At 43.1% G+C, this 12,432-nt stretch overlaps 1 protein-coding gene and 1 pseudogene across 3 annotated transcripts in view; both read left to right on the top strand.

Annotated features, from left to right (window-relative positions):
* The window catches only part of LOC144509453 (uncharacterized), a 205,548-nt gene that overhangs the window by 98,591 nt on the left and 94,525 nt on the right, over positions 1-12,432 (top strand). The window lies entirely within an intron of this gene.
* Positions 10,780-10,909, top strand: LOC144509596 (U2 spliceosomal RNA; annotated as a pseudogene).

The following is a 12,432-nucleotide window of genomic DNA, read 5'->3' as shown; positions in this document are numbered from 1 at the left end:
TATTCACATCTTCCTTTGTGAAGACTGAAGCAAAGCATGAATTTAGTTCCTTGGCTATTTCTTTATTCCCCGTTATGAATTCTCCCGTTTCTGACTGTAAGGGGCCTACATTTGTTTTTGTCAATCTTTTTCTCTTTGCATACCTATAGAAACTTTTACAGCCAGTTTTTATTGATGGGGTCGGTTTAGCTCAGTTGGCTGGACAACTGGTTAGTGATGTAGAGAGATGCCAACAGTGCGGGTTCAGTTCCTGTACCGGCTGAGGTTATTCATGAAGGCCCCGCCTTCTCAACCTTGCCCCTTGCCTGAGGTGTGGTGACCCTCAGGTTAAATCACCACCAATCAGCTCTCCCCCTCAAAGGGGAAAGTAGCCTATGAACTGGGATTATGGCAACTTAACTTTTTAACTTTTTGAGTTGATTAATAATAGTGACAGATAAAGTCTACATTGAAAAGAAATGTAATAGCAGATTGAAATCCTCGCCAGTCTAGATATAAGAAAATAACTATAAGTACTTCAAAGACTATTTTGAACGTTCAAAGACTATTTCCTCGGGTGGATGGAGCTATTACAAGGGGGCATAACTATAGGGTTCGTGGTGGGAGATATAGGAAGGATATCAGAGGTAGGTTCTTTACGCAGAGAGTGATTGGGGTGTGGAATGGACTGCCTGCAGTGATAGTGGAGTCAGACACTTTAGGAACATTTAAGCGGTTATTGGATAGGCACATGGAGCACACCAGGATGATAGGGAGTGGGATAGCTTGATCTTGGTTTCAGATAAAGCTCGGCACAACATCGTGGGCCGAAGGGCCTGTTCTGTGCTGTACTGTTCTATGTTCTATAACTGCAGTTTCATTTGCTTTTTTAAGCTGGAATTTCAAAAAGCACTTTGCACAATTGTGTTTGAACTCCAGGGACTTGCGTAAGCAACTGTTTAAGGATCCGCTGCTCCTTCCCTAAGCTGCTTTTGACCCATAATATACTTTTACATAATTTGTGTTTCAAATGTGGACTTGTTCTAAATAAGACTCATAAATACCCAGGGCTAGGGTGTGACACTCTCTCCTGATGTCACTGCCGAACTTGATACAATATTTCATTTTAAAGTTTGCTTGTGAATTGGATTAAAGACGGTGTAAAAATCGTCCTGTTACTGTAAGGAATTGCCCTTGGTTTTTACATTTGAATTTGATTATCTTGCTTAAGTGAAGCCAAAACCTTTTTGGTTCATGTGCCTTGTTTTTAATTGAGGATTTCAGCAATGTAATATAGAAATAATTGGCTTTTCATCTTGCATGTTAGAATGATTGTTCAGAATTAGTTGATACTCGAAAAAAGAAAAGGGAAGCAGCCATCCATCAGGGTTTACACTGTACAATGCTATGAAGCACAGAGAAATAATAGAAATTGACACTTCATGGACTATATTATCAAAATTGCGATGCAATGTGAAGCTGAGACCAGTAATGTCAAAAATGATTTTGTTTAGCCTGTTCAAGTGGCCAGCAAGAGGAAATGTCATCACCGTCGGGTGTCTGGAGTGGGAGAGAGGCAATGAAGTCGATTGCATGGTTAACTGTGACAGACTGGACAGTGGGTGAGAAGGGATAATCCACCTTGGTGGATTTATGAATGTATCTGGGATCAGCGTTTAAGCCAAGCCCAGGCTGGGATAAAAGTGTTCTTAAATTTATGAAGAGATCTTTGATATTTGTGATTTTGTGTATTCAGATCTTGCAGCACACCGATTTAATTGGTATTGAAATGGCGATTTCAGTTTGAAAAGCAGCATTAACATACAGAGGGATCTGGGCGTCCAGGTCCACAGTTCCCTGAAAGAGGTTTAAGGTGGTTAAGAAGGCAAACGGCATGTTTGTCTTCATCAGTTGGGACATAGAGTTTAAAAATTGGCAAGTCATGTTGCAGCTACATAGAACGTTGGTTAGGCCACATTTGGAATATTGTGTACAGTACTGGTTGCCACACTACCAGAAGGTGGTGGAGGCTTTGGAGAGAGAAAATTTACTGGGATGTTGCCTGGTATGGAGGGTATTAATTATGAGGAGAGATTGGACAAACTTGGTTTGTTTTCACTTGAACGTCGGAGGCTGAGGGGCGACCTGATCGAAGTTTACAAAATTGAGGGGCACGGATAGAATGGACAGTCGGAGTTTTTTTCCCAGGGTAGAAATGTCAATTACTGGAGACAGAGGTTTCAGGTAAAAGAGAGAAAGTCTAAAGGAGATGTGAGAGGCAAGTATTTTTTTTTACACAGAGTGGTAAGTGCCTGGAATGGGCTGCCAGAGGAGGTGGTAGAAGCAGATACAAAGTAACGTTTAAAAGACATCTTGACAAATACATGAATAGGCAGAGAATAGAGGGATATAGACCACGAAGAGGCAAAAGGTCTTTAGTTTAGAAAGGCATAGAAACTAGAAGCAGGAGTAGGCCATTCGGGCTTTCAAGCCTGCCCGGCCATTCATTTTGATCATGGCTGATCATCAAATTCAATATCCTGATCCCTCCCTTCCTCCCATATCCTTTGATCCCTTTAGCCCCTCGAGCTATATCTAATTTCTTCTTGAAATCAGACAACTTTTTTGGCCTCAATTACATTCTGTGGTAGTGAATTCCACACATTCACCACCCTCTGGGTGAAGAAATTTCTCTTGCCTCCATTCTAAAGGTTTTACCCCTTATCCTCAAACTATAACCCCTAGTTCTGGACTCCCACACAATTGGGAACATTCTTTCTGAATCGACCCTGTCTAACCCAGCAAAACATCCCTATCCCTATACTCAAATCCTCTCACTATGAAGGCCAACATACTATTTGCTTTTTTTACTGCCTGCTGTACCTACGCACTTATTTTCAACGTCTGATGCACGAGGACACCAAGGTCTCGCTGAGTATCCACCTCTCAATTTACACCCAATCAAGTAATAATCTTTCTTCCTATTATTGCTCCAAAGTGGATAACCTCACATTTATCCACATTACACTGCATCTGCCATGCAGATGCCCACACACTCCACCCGTCCAAATCATGCTGAAGCATCTCTGCATCCTCCTCACAGCTCACCCTCCCATCCAACTTTGTATCATCTGCAAATTTGGAGATAATACACTCAGTTCCCTCTTCCAAATCATTAATATATAATATGAACAGTTGGGGTCCTAGCACAGATCCCTGTGGAACCCCACTAGTCACTGACTGCCAATCAGAAAAAGACCCATTTATGCTAATTCTTTGCTTCCTATCTGCTAACCAGCTTTCTATCCATCTCGTTACATTATCCGCAATCCCATGTGCTTTAACTTTACATAGTAGTCTGCTTTGCGAAACCTTGTTGAAAGTCTAAACCACATCCACTGGTTCTCCTCAGTCAACTCTACTAGTTACATCCTCAAAATGTTCCAATAGATTCATCAAGCATGATTTCCCTTTTGTAAATCCATGTTGACTTTGTCTGATTAAACCACTGCCTTCCAAATGCTGAGTTATGAAATCCTTGATAATGGACTCTAGCAACTTCCCCAGTACCGACATTAGGCTCATTGGTCTATAGTTCCCTGTTTTCTCTCTACCTCCCTTTTTGAATAGTGGGCTTACATTAGCTACTCTCCAATCTGTAGGAACTATTCCAGAATCCAAAGAATTTCAGAAAATAACTGCCAATGGATCTACTATTTCCAGGGCCACTTCCTTAAGTACTCTGGGATGAAAATGATCAGGACCTGGAGATTTATCCACCTTGAATTCCGTCAATTTCCTCAAAACCATTTCTCTACTAATGCTGATTTCCTTCAGCTCCTCACTAAAACTGGTTTCTCTCAGAATTTCTGGTACATTATTCATGTCTTCCTTTGTGAAGACTGAAGCAAAGTACAAATTTAATTCCTCGGCCATTTCTTTATGCCCCGTTATGAATTCTCCATTTCTGACTGTAAGGGGCCTACATTAGTTTTTGTCAACCTTTTTCTTTCTATGTACCTGCCCTGTGTCATGTGTCGGCGCAGGCTTGGTGGGCCGAAGGGCCTGTTCCTGTGCTGTACTGTTGTTCTTTGCTTTGGATACGTTATTCTGAGGTTTCAAAACAGTAGCATTGGGAGCTTTACCGTGATTGCAAACCAAACATTTATCTCGACCTGGGTGATCAAAACTGGGTAAAACCTGATGAAGGAGCAGCGCTCTGGAAGCTTGTGATACCAAATAACCCTGTTGGACTTTAACCTGGTGTTGAGAGACTTCTTGCTGTGCCCACCCCAGTCCAACGCCGGCAACGCCACGTCAGGGCAAAAATTGTTGACCTTTATTACTAATCGTATATTCTTTGTTGAGTGTGAGTTTCATGTGGGGAAATTTTTTATTTTCTAAAGTGCCTAAAAATGGCAATCCAGATCGCTCTGCCAGGGCCGGTGGGAATTGCACTGGTTTTCGTGCCGAGATTGACACTGTGTCATTTTTTGGGAACATTCCGCTCAGTAAAATGTCCCACAGGAATTCACAGGAAAATTATCAAACACAATGTGACAATAAAACGGAAAGAGATATTGAGGCAGATCAGCAACTTAATCTGAGGAATGTCTTGAAAGGCAGAGAGAGATAACAGTTTAGTGATGGAGTTCCCAGGCAGCTGAAGGCGTGATTACTAACAATGCGCTAATTTCAATCAGCAATATAATGGATTTTAGATCAAATAAATGGAGCAGTTGCCAGAAATGTTTGTGATTGGATAGCTGCAGGAAGACTAAACCTTGCATCACTTCCATTCGGGATATTTGTTCAATTAGCTTTCATTTCTTTTAATTTTTGTTAAGTTGAGATTTTCTCTCATCTTGAACCAGCCGAGTATTGGTGACTGGAATCCGCTTTCTCTGTTAACGCTGACATCTCGGTAACACCTCTCACCCTCATCAACTATTTCAAGAAAAGCAGCTTTGGCCTCAATGATGGTTTTTTTTTTAACTAACCTTTTTGGATTTGCGTTTTTGGAGATGCTTCCAGAGTTTTATTTCATTCAAAGAATCTGTTGCTATTTGAGATGAGAAGATTCGGCACAGATCGATACATTGGGAAAGAAAGGATAGTGTGGATTTCTGACTGAAATGTAGTGATGCACAGGGAGCATGTTATTGCCCAGCAGAGCAATCAGTGTTTATTCAACTGAAACCAGCAACTAACAATTTCAGCATCAGCAGTTAGGGCCGTGGTTTGCAATCCACTTTATTTTTGTCCCATGACCCAGTGGATTCCTGCCCACTGGTTAATTTCATTTAAATTGCAATTAAAATCTCATCTAGGTGAAGAGACCTTCATCCCATTTTTACAGTTCAGATTGAAACCAGGATTTTGGTGCTAGAAGGATATCGAAAGAATGTGTTGTGGTACAATCTGTCACTGCTGGAGCATATGGGGTCACATGCATTTAACACGTATGGGCTGTCCCTTTCCCCAGTTCTCCTTTTGTGTTCTGAGTGTGATACAGCTGTGGACCCCAGCATGTAGCCAGAACCAGGATGCGCAGTGCAGTAAAGCTCATGGTTCTGCTATGCTGGTGCTGAGAATATGCGGTTTATAAAGGCAGGAGCCATTTATAATTTAATGAAACCATAAGACATAGGAGCAGAATCAGGCCATTTGGCCCATCAAGTCCACTCTGCCATCCAATGAGATCATGACTGATCTGATAATCCTCAAATCCACTTTCCCGCTTTATCCCCGTAACCCTCCATTCTCTTACTGATTAAAAATCTGACCCAGCCTCTACAGCCCTCTGAGGCAAAGAATTCCACAAATTCACTCCCCTCTGAGAGAATAAAGTCCTCCTTGTCTCTGTCTTAAGTGGTAAGTGTAACTTAAGGCTGCAAAATATAATTCCTGTGATTGCTCTCACTCGCTTCCTCTGAGGCTGGTTTAATTCCTGTGAAATCTGAAGGTGGGTATAGAATGTATAGATTGCATATTTGCAGCTGACAGGCACATCTCTAACCTTTTGAATATATAATTATGCATCAGACCATTGATTTTCTTTTCATTATTATAAAGCTGTACATCTTGTGCATATTAACCAATGTCACAGGAGTTGTAATTATCGGATAACTCCCCTTTAATGTAGTGTTTCTTAATTCCATTACAACTCCACCTATTGCTTATTAATTTATGAGACATGGGCGTTCCTGGCTGGCCATCCCTAGTTGTCCTTGAGAAGGTGATGTTGAGCTGCTGTCTTCTTGAACCATTGCAGTCCACGTGCTGTGGGTTGACCCACAATGCCGTTAGGGAGGGAATTCCAGGATTTTGATCCAGCGGCTGCGAAGGAACGGTGATATATTTCCAAGTCAGGATGGTGCGTGGCTTGGAGGGGAACTTGCTGGTGGTGATCTTCCCAAGTATCTGCTACCCTTGTCCTTCAAGTGGTCATGGGTTTGGAAGGTGCTGTCTAAGGAACCTCGAGTTTCTGCACTGCATCTTGTAGATGGTACACACGGCTGTCACTGTGCATCGTGGTGGAGGGATTGAATATTTGTGGAAGGGTAGAATCAAGCGGGCTGCTTTGACCTGGATGGTGTTCAGATTCTTGTATTGTTGGAGCCGCATTCATCCAGGCAAGTGGGGAGTATTCCATCACATTCCTGACGTGTGCCTTGTGCCTTGTGGATTGTGGACAGGCTTTGGGGAGTCAGGTGAGTTACTCGCCGTGGGATTCCTAACCTTTGACCTGCTCTGCTAGCCACAGTGTTTATATGTCTGGGTCCAGTTGAGTTTCTTGGATGTTGATAGTGAGGGGATTCAGCGATGGTAATACCATTGAATGTCGGGGAGCGATGATTAGATCCTCTCTTGTTGGAGATGATCATTGCCTGGCATTTGTGTGGCACAAATGTTACTGGAATGTATAACTGTAATAGTGTGAAGCAGAGCTATTAAAGGGATATTATCGTCTGAAATTTCTAGTCTGCCAGTTTGAAGTTAACTATCGTATCGACCTATACCAGTTGGTTTAATCATTTTAAATCCTGTAACAAAAAAATGTGGGAGCTGGAATTTTATATATTTTAATAATAACAGATTCTCAGCAAACTTGCAACTTTCTACCAAATTGCACCTTCAATATTATTTGTTGTTTGTGAGTAAGGATTTGTTTTGAAAGTTCGTGCCACGTTTGGGTTTTTAATGAGAGGGTAATTGAGCTGATGACTAACAAAACCGTGAATGGTTCTTGTCCTGCCATCTGCTGTTGCTGTAAATGTTCGGTGAATAGCGGGGAGTTCCTCAGTTTGTAACTTGAAGAGAAGCTTAGACACCGGTGTGAGATCATTCCCACTATTGTTACAACCCATCATCTTTCCAGTTAATCACCGTCTTCATTCCGTCTGCTCACTCTTATTTGCGTTTCCTTTACTAAAAATTCTTTCTGAATTATTCACATGAATCTTTTCAATGTTTATGGAGAAAGGTTGGATTTGTAAAGAGTTGGACAAAAAGGAGTACGATCGAATGTTAACTTTTAAAAATATATATTTCATTTATTGTATTCTCCTGTTTGATTACAAAGAATGGCTGGTCAATATTGTTTACGGTGAAGATTCCATTTGATTTTGACTGTTATCTATTAATTTCTCATTGAACATAGAACCATAGAATCCCGACAATGTTAACAGAGGCCATTCGGCCCATTGAGTCTGCACCAACTTTCTGAAAGAGCATCTTACCCAGGCCCACCACTCCATTTTCTGGTTGCTATCAAATTGGTGTTTGTGGGATCTTGCTGTGTGAAAATGGGCTGTCAAGTTTCCTACATTACAACAGCAACTGCACTTCAAAGATCCGACATTAGCTGTACAGCATTTTGGGATGTTCTAAGCTTGTGATAGGTGCTATATAAATGCAAGTCTGACTTTTCTTTGAATCCGTTTGCAGTTTGTGTTTGTCCCGAATGGCTTGCTTCATTCTTTAATCGAGTCTACACTTTGAAGTATCTGGCCAGAGTTCTATTGAATTCAGCTTGTTTTTTTAAACTGTCATTGCTTTTAAACTCGTTATTGTGACTGGAAACAAAACAAATGCCCCCAATCCCATTCAGAGGAATCTTGTTGTGACTGTTCCTGATTTATGTTCAGAATGAGTGCAGGATTTGACTGATCTGATTCCCAGCTCTTCCTTAAGGAAAATCAACCCTCAAAAACGGAGTATGTTTAAACTGAAAGCCAGTGCCTGTTTCAGTGTGGAAGCTGTTTGAATTCGAATAACTCAACTCGGCTGTGCCAGGTTTCGGGGCTGGGCAAGCTGAAACAGCTTTATGCTAACACCTGGGCATGAGAGTGGAATTTATTGTTTGCGATGGAATTCTGGCCTCATACTGGAGACCTGGTGGAAGCCCCACACCCCCCTTCCCCTTCCCTCCCCCTCCTTCTCCTCTTTCCCCCCCCCCCCCCCCCCCTCCCTCTCCCTCTCCCCACCTCCCACACACACTCTGGGGAAGGCCCATTCGGAGCTTCTGCTTTAGTTGTGTCCACGTCACAGATAACTATCAGTGTTCAGTCAGCATTTATCTGGTTAACGCTTACTAACTAAACCAGGCATGGCCGACTGTGATGGATTTATCTGATAACGAAAAACTTATAAATGGAAATAATCTAAAAATGGATCTTGAAGATTTCTAGTGATGGGGCTGTGACTTTGGCAGCTTTCGATGTGGGGTTGTCCTGGAGAGGAAAGGTTGTTGATTTACTGCCTTGGAAACAAACAGTCTTTGTAGTTTGTGAGGTTGGTGAGCTTGTGTTTTGTCATTGCTGGAGGGCACCGGCTACCGATAGTTCCCAGTGGCCATTCCAGATCTTGTCGAGCATGTTCAGTGTGTTGCTCCTTTGCCCCTCCATTCCTTCCCCAGGGTTAAAGACCCTGAGACACAGAAATACCCCCTCCCCTCACACCTGCTGGCCAATCAGAGGCTGCCTACTGAGAGTGGTAGAAGCTGTAGGCCAGACACCCGGGATCAATGAGGGAGCCAGGGTCAAAGGTGAGTGAGGCCGGGATGGTTAGTTGTACGGGAGAGGCTTTCAGTGCCCACCCGCCAACCTGCACACACTCCCACTTCCCGATGCTGGGTCACTCGATCAGGTAGGAATGGCCTCTGAGTGAGGAATGTCACCTGGAAACCTGCGAACAAACCAACCTATAGAATACCAGTGGCAGGAGGGTGAGACCAATAGGAGGCATTAATTGTTACAGAATGTTCAGGCAGGAGGGATATACACTGGCCTTCCTACCCGAGACTTCATTAGGCAGAGGTGGGAAGGTGAGGGGCTCCAAACACACAGCCAGGAACACATTAAATTCCAACAACAACTTGCATTTATATGGCACCTTTAACATAGTCATTGTCTAAAAGTGCTTCACAGAAGCATTATCAAACAAAGCCTAACATTGAGCCATAGGTGGAGGTATTGGTAAACAAATGTTTGGTCAGAGGTGAGTTTTGAGGTGCATTTTAAAGGGCAAGAGAGGGGTTTTGAGTCAGTGGGATTTGCAGGTGGTGAGTGATGGAGAGGAGCAAGACTAAGGAGAGGTTTGAACTTAAAGCTGTGAATTTTAAAATTGTGCTTTTTAACCGGGAGCCAGTGCAGGTCGACAATGAGGGTAATGGGTAAACCCAAACTGCTGCAAATTAAAACACAGGCAACAGGAATTTGGATTAAAATCAGGTTTAGAAGGGTTAGACTTTGGGAAATCAGGAGTGCAGTATAATAGTCAAGTCCGGGGGTCACAGTGGTGGGGATGAGAGTTTCAGCAGCAGATGAGCAGAGACAGGAGCTGGAGGCAAGTGGTGGAAATAGATAGTCTTAGAGATCGCACAAATATAACTTTAGAATCTCATCTCGAGATCACATACAGCAGACAACAAGATTGTGAACAGTTTAGATAAACATTAGACAGTTGCTGGTGAGAGGGACGTGGGTGGTAACCAGGGAACAAAATTACTGGCAGGAACCAAAGACTAATCTTCTCAATATTTATTTGGAAGAGATTTCTGATCATCCAGTGGATAAGCAATCTGATCATTTAGGAATAATGGAGGAGTTGGCAGACGGGATGGTGAGGTGGAGCTGGGTATCTTCATTGGACCAGTGGAGGGAGAGTTATCTGAAGGAGCATGGAAGCAGTATTTACTGTAACGCATTGACTCTCCTCTCCACTGCACAGCCCACCCCTCCCCATCACCCCATCCCAATCAAATTCCTGATAGTTTTCCTAATCCTGTCAGATGGGATTGTGAGGATTGGGCTCAGCAAGTCCACAGTTATCTGAAGTCGGCCGTACAGCAGCTCCAGTAACACTCACCCTGATCCCCATTCTTCAGGCAAGCTAGTCGAATCTTCTCCTGATTTACTGCTTGCCTCTTGGAACCAAACACATTTTTGGATGATGTTGCTGCGAGGCAGCATGTAAATGAGAAATAAAAGGGGTTATACTTGGGGGACACCAGAGGTAACGACACAGGGACAGGAAGAGAATCATTGTAAAATTCGATAGCTGGGAACAGAAAGGTGTGTGATCCCACGCAGCTGAATAGTGGTGGAGAAGCATTGGAGGAGGGTGGGATACTGTGTCTTTGTCACAGGCTGGAAACTTGGGTTTATTTAAGCGTATTTTCACACGCCCACACACTGTTTTTCCCTTTTGGGGAATAAAAGGGGAAGTGGGGGAAGGATTCCTAAGCTGATTATCAGCCCGTTGAACCACATTGAATACTCCTTCCGTGGCCAACAAATCGCTTCTCGGCCTTTTGGCTAAGATCAAGTGTAGTATCGGATCTGCACTTGGTTGAGGTCATTAGGTTACGCTGAGGCTTCATATGTTTCATATGAAGCAATTTTTAAAAGCGGCATCTCGGCCTTTTGGCTAAGATGCAAATGAGCCCAAGTCCTGGAGGAGGAACCTCCCCCTTCTCCAATCAGCTTGGCTCATGTAGATCAGGCCCAGGACAGGGTGGTTTAGTCGCCCGCCCTGTCTTGTCAGCCTGGATCGGAAATGTCTCAACTTGTTGAGACTCTGAATTGGATTTGATTTGATTGAATTGGAAAAGTATAAAAAAAAACAAGTCCTGGCATTGGACTCGAACCCAGAGTTTCTGGCCCAGGGGTAGGGGCACTCGCACTATGCCACAGAACTCCTTGGAAACTTGGTAAACATTTTGCCTCAGCTCGTACATGTGAAACATGAATTTAGCTATGTTTAAAAGCTCCAGTTTGAGCTAGAAACTCTTCCAAGTCACCAAATAGAAATGTGGTTTTTAACATTTAACCAGTTCGAACTTGTTTGAGAAAATATGCAAACCTTTGGACTGGGAGTGTTGCCAGACTGAAGGGAGAGGCCTGTTTATCACACTGAGCAAAATGCACCTGATAGTCACCGGCCAAACAGACGGTATTGTTGCAAAGTGACTTGGATTGCAGCCAGTGTTGCAGTCAGGTTCGACAGGGCAATGCTGCTGTCAGTTTTGCGGGTGGATTATTCCAGACAGGGCCATAGTTACTGTTGCTGTGTGTGCATGTTTTTGTTAAAGCAATAATGTACAGTTTTGGCCCAAGGATTATTTTAACATCATTGTAAATAGAACTGTGCAGACATTGAAGAACTTTGCCTTTGTTTGTTTTGTTGTTGCTTTGGTATTTTGATGACTTGCTGGGAGTGTAGATATGGGAGGAGTTTGACAAAGAGGTGAATATTCTGAAGTATTTCATTCTGCAGACTCGGTCGGTATTCTATAACATTTCTGTGAAATATGATGAGGTCCACTTATTTGAGGAGGGGCTGGGATGTACCGGAAGTAGCAACAGGAAGCAGTATTTAATGTGATGCAGTTGATTCTCCCAGTCTCCTCACCACCCCCCCCACTCCCATTTAGTTACTAATCTTGCCTGCTGGGTTTGTGAAGATTGGACTCAGCAAGTCCTGTTGTCCAAAATGTGCCGTTCAGCAGTGCAACCACCCCGATTCATAGTGCTGTGGTCTCCAGGTAAACCTGTTCATAGAATCCATCTCCTTCCTGATGAGCTGCTTGCCTCCTGAAACCAAATAAATTACCCAATTCTACCCTCTGCAGTAACTGGGATATGAGAAATACCTGGCTCTGAATAAACATGCTGCTCGCGCGCAAATCATAGCATTGAGGCAAAAGATTCAGGCAATTTTTTATTCATTAAAAGGATGTGAGTGTCATTGGTTAGGCCAGCATTTATTACCCATCCCTAATTGTCCCTGACGTGATGGTGGCAAGCTGCCTTTTTGAACTTCTGCAGTCCCTGAGGTGTAGGTACATCCACAGTGCTGTTAGGGAGGGAGTTTCAGGATTTGGATCCAATGATAGTGAAGGAACGGTGATATATTTCCAAGTCAGGTTGGTGAGCATTCCAGGTATCT

Source organism: Mustelus asterias, chromosome 21, assembly GCF_964213995.1.
Source record: "Mustelus asterias chromosome 21, sMusAst1.hap1.1, whole genome shotgun sequence".
Classification (NCBI taxonomy): domain Eukaryota; kingdom Metazoa; phylum Chordata; class Chondrichthyes; order Carcharhiniformes; family Triakidae; genus Mustelus; species Mustelus asterias.
Note: the sequence above shows the minus strand (reverse complement) of the source record. Positions and strands in the feature narration are given on the sequence as shown.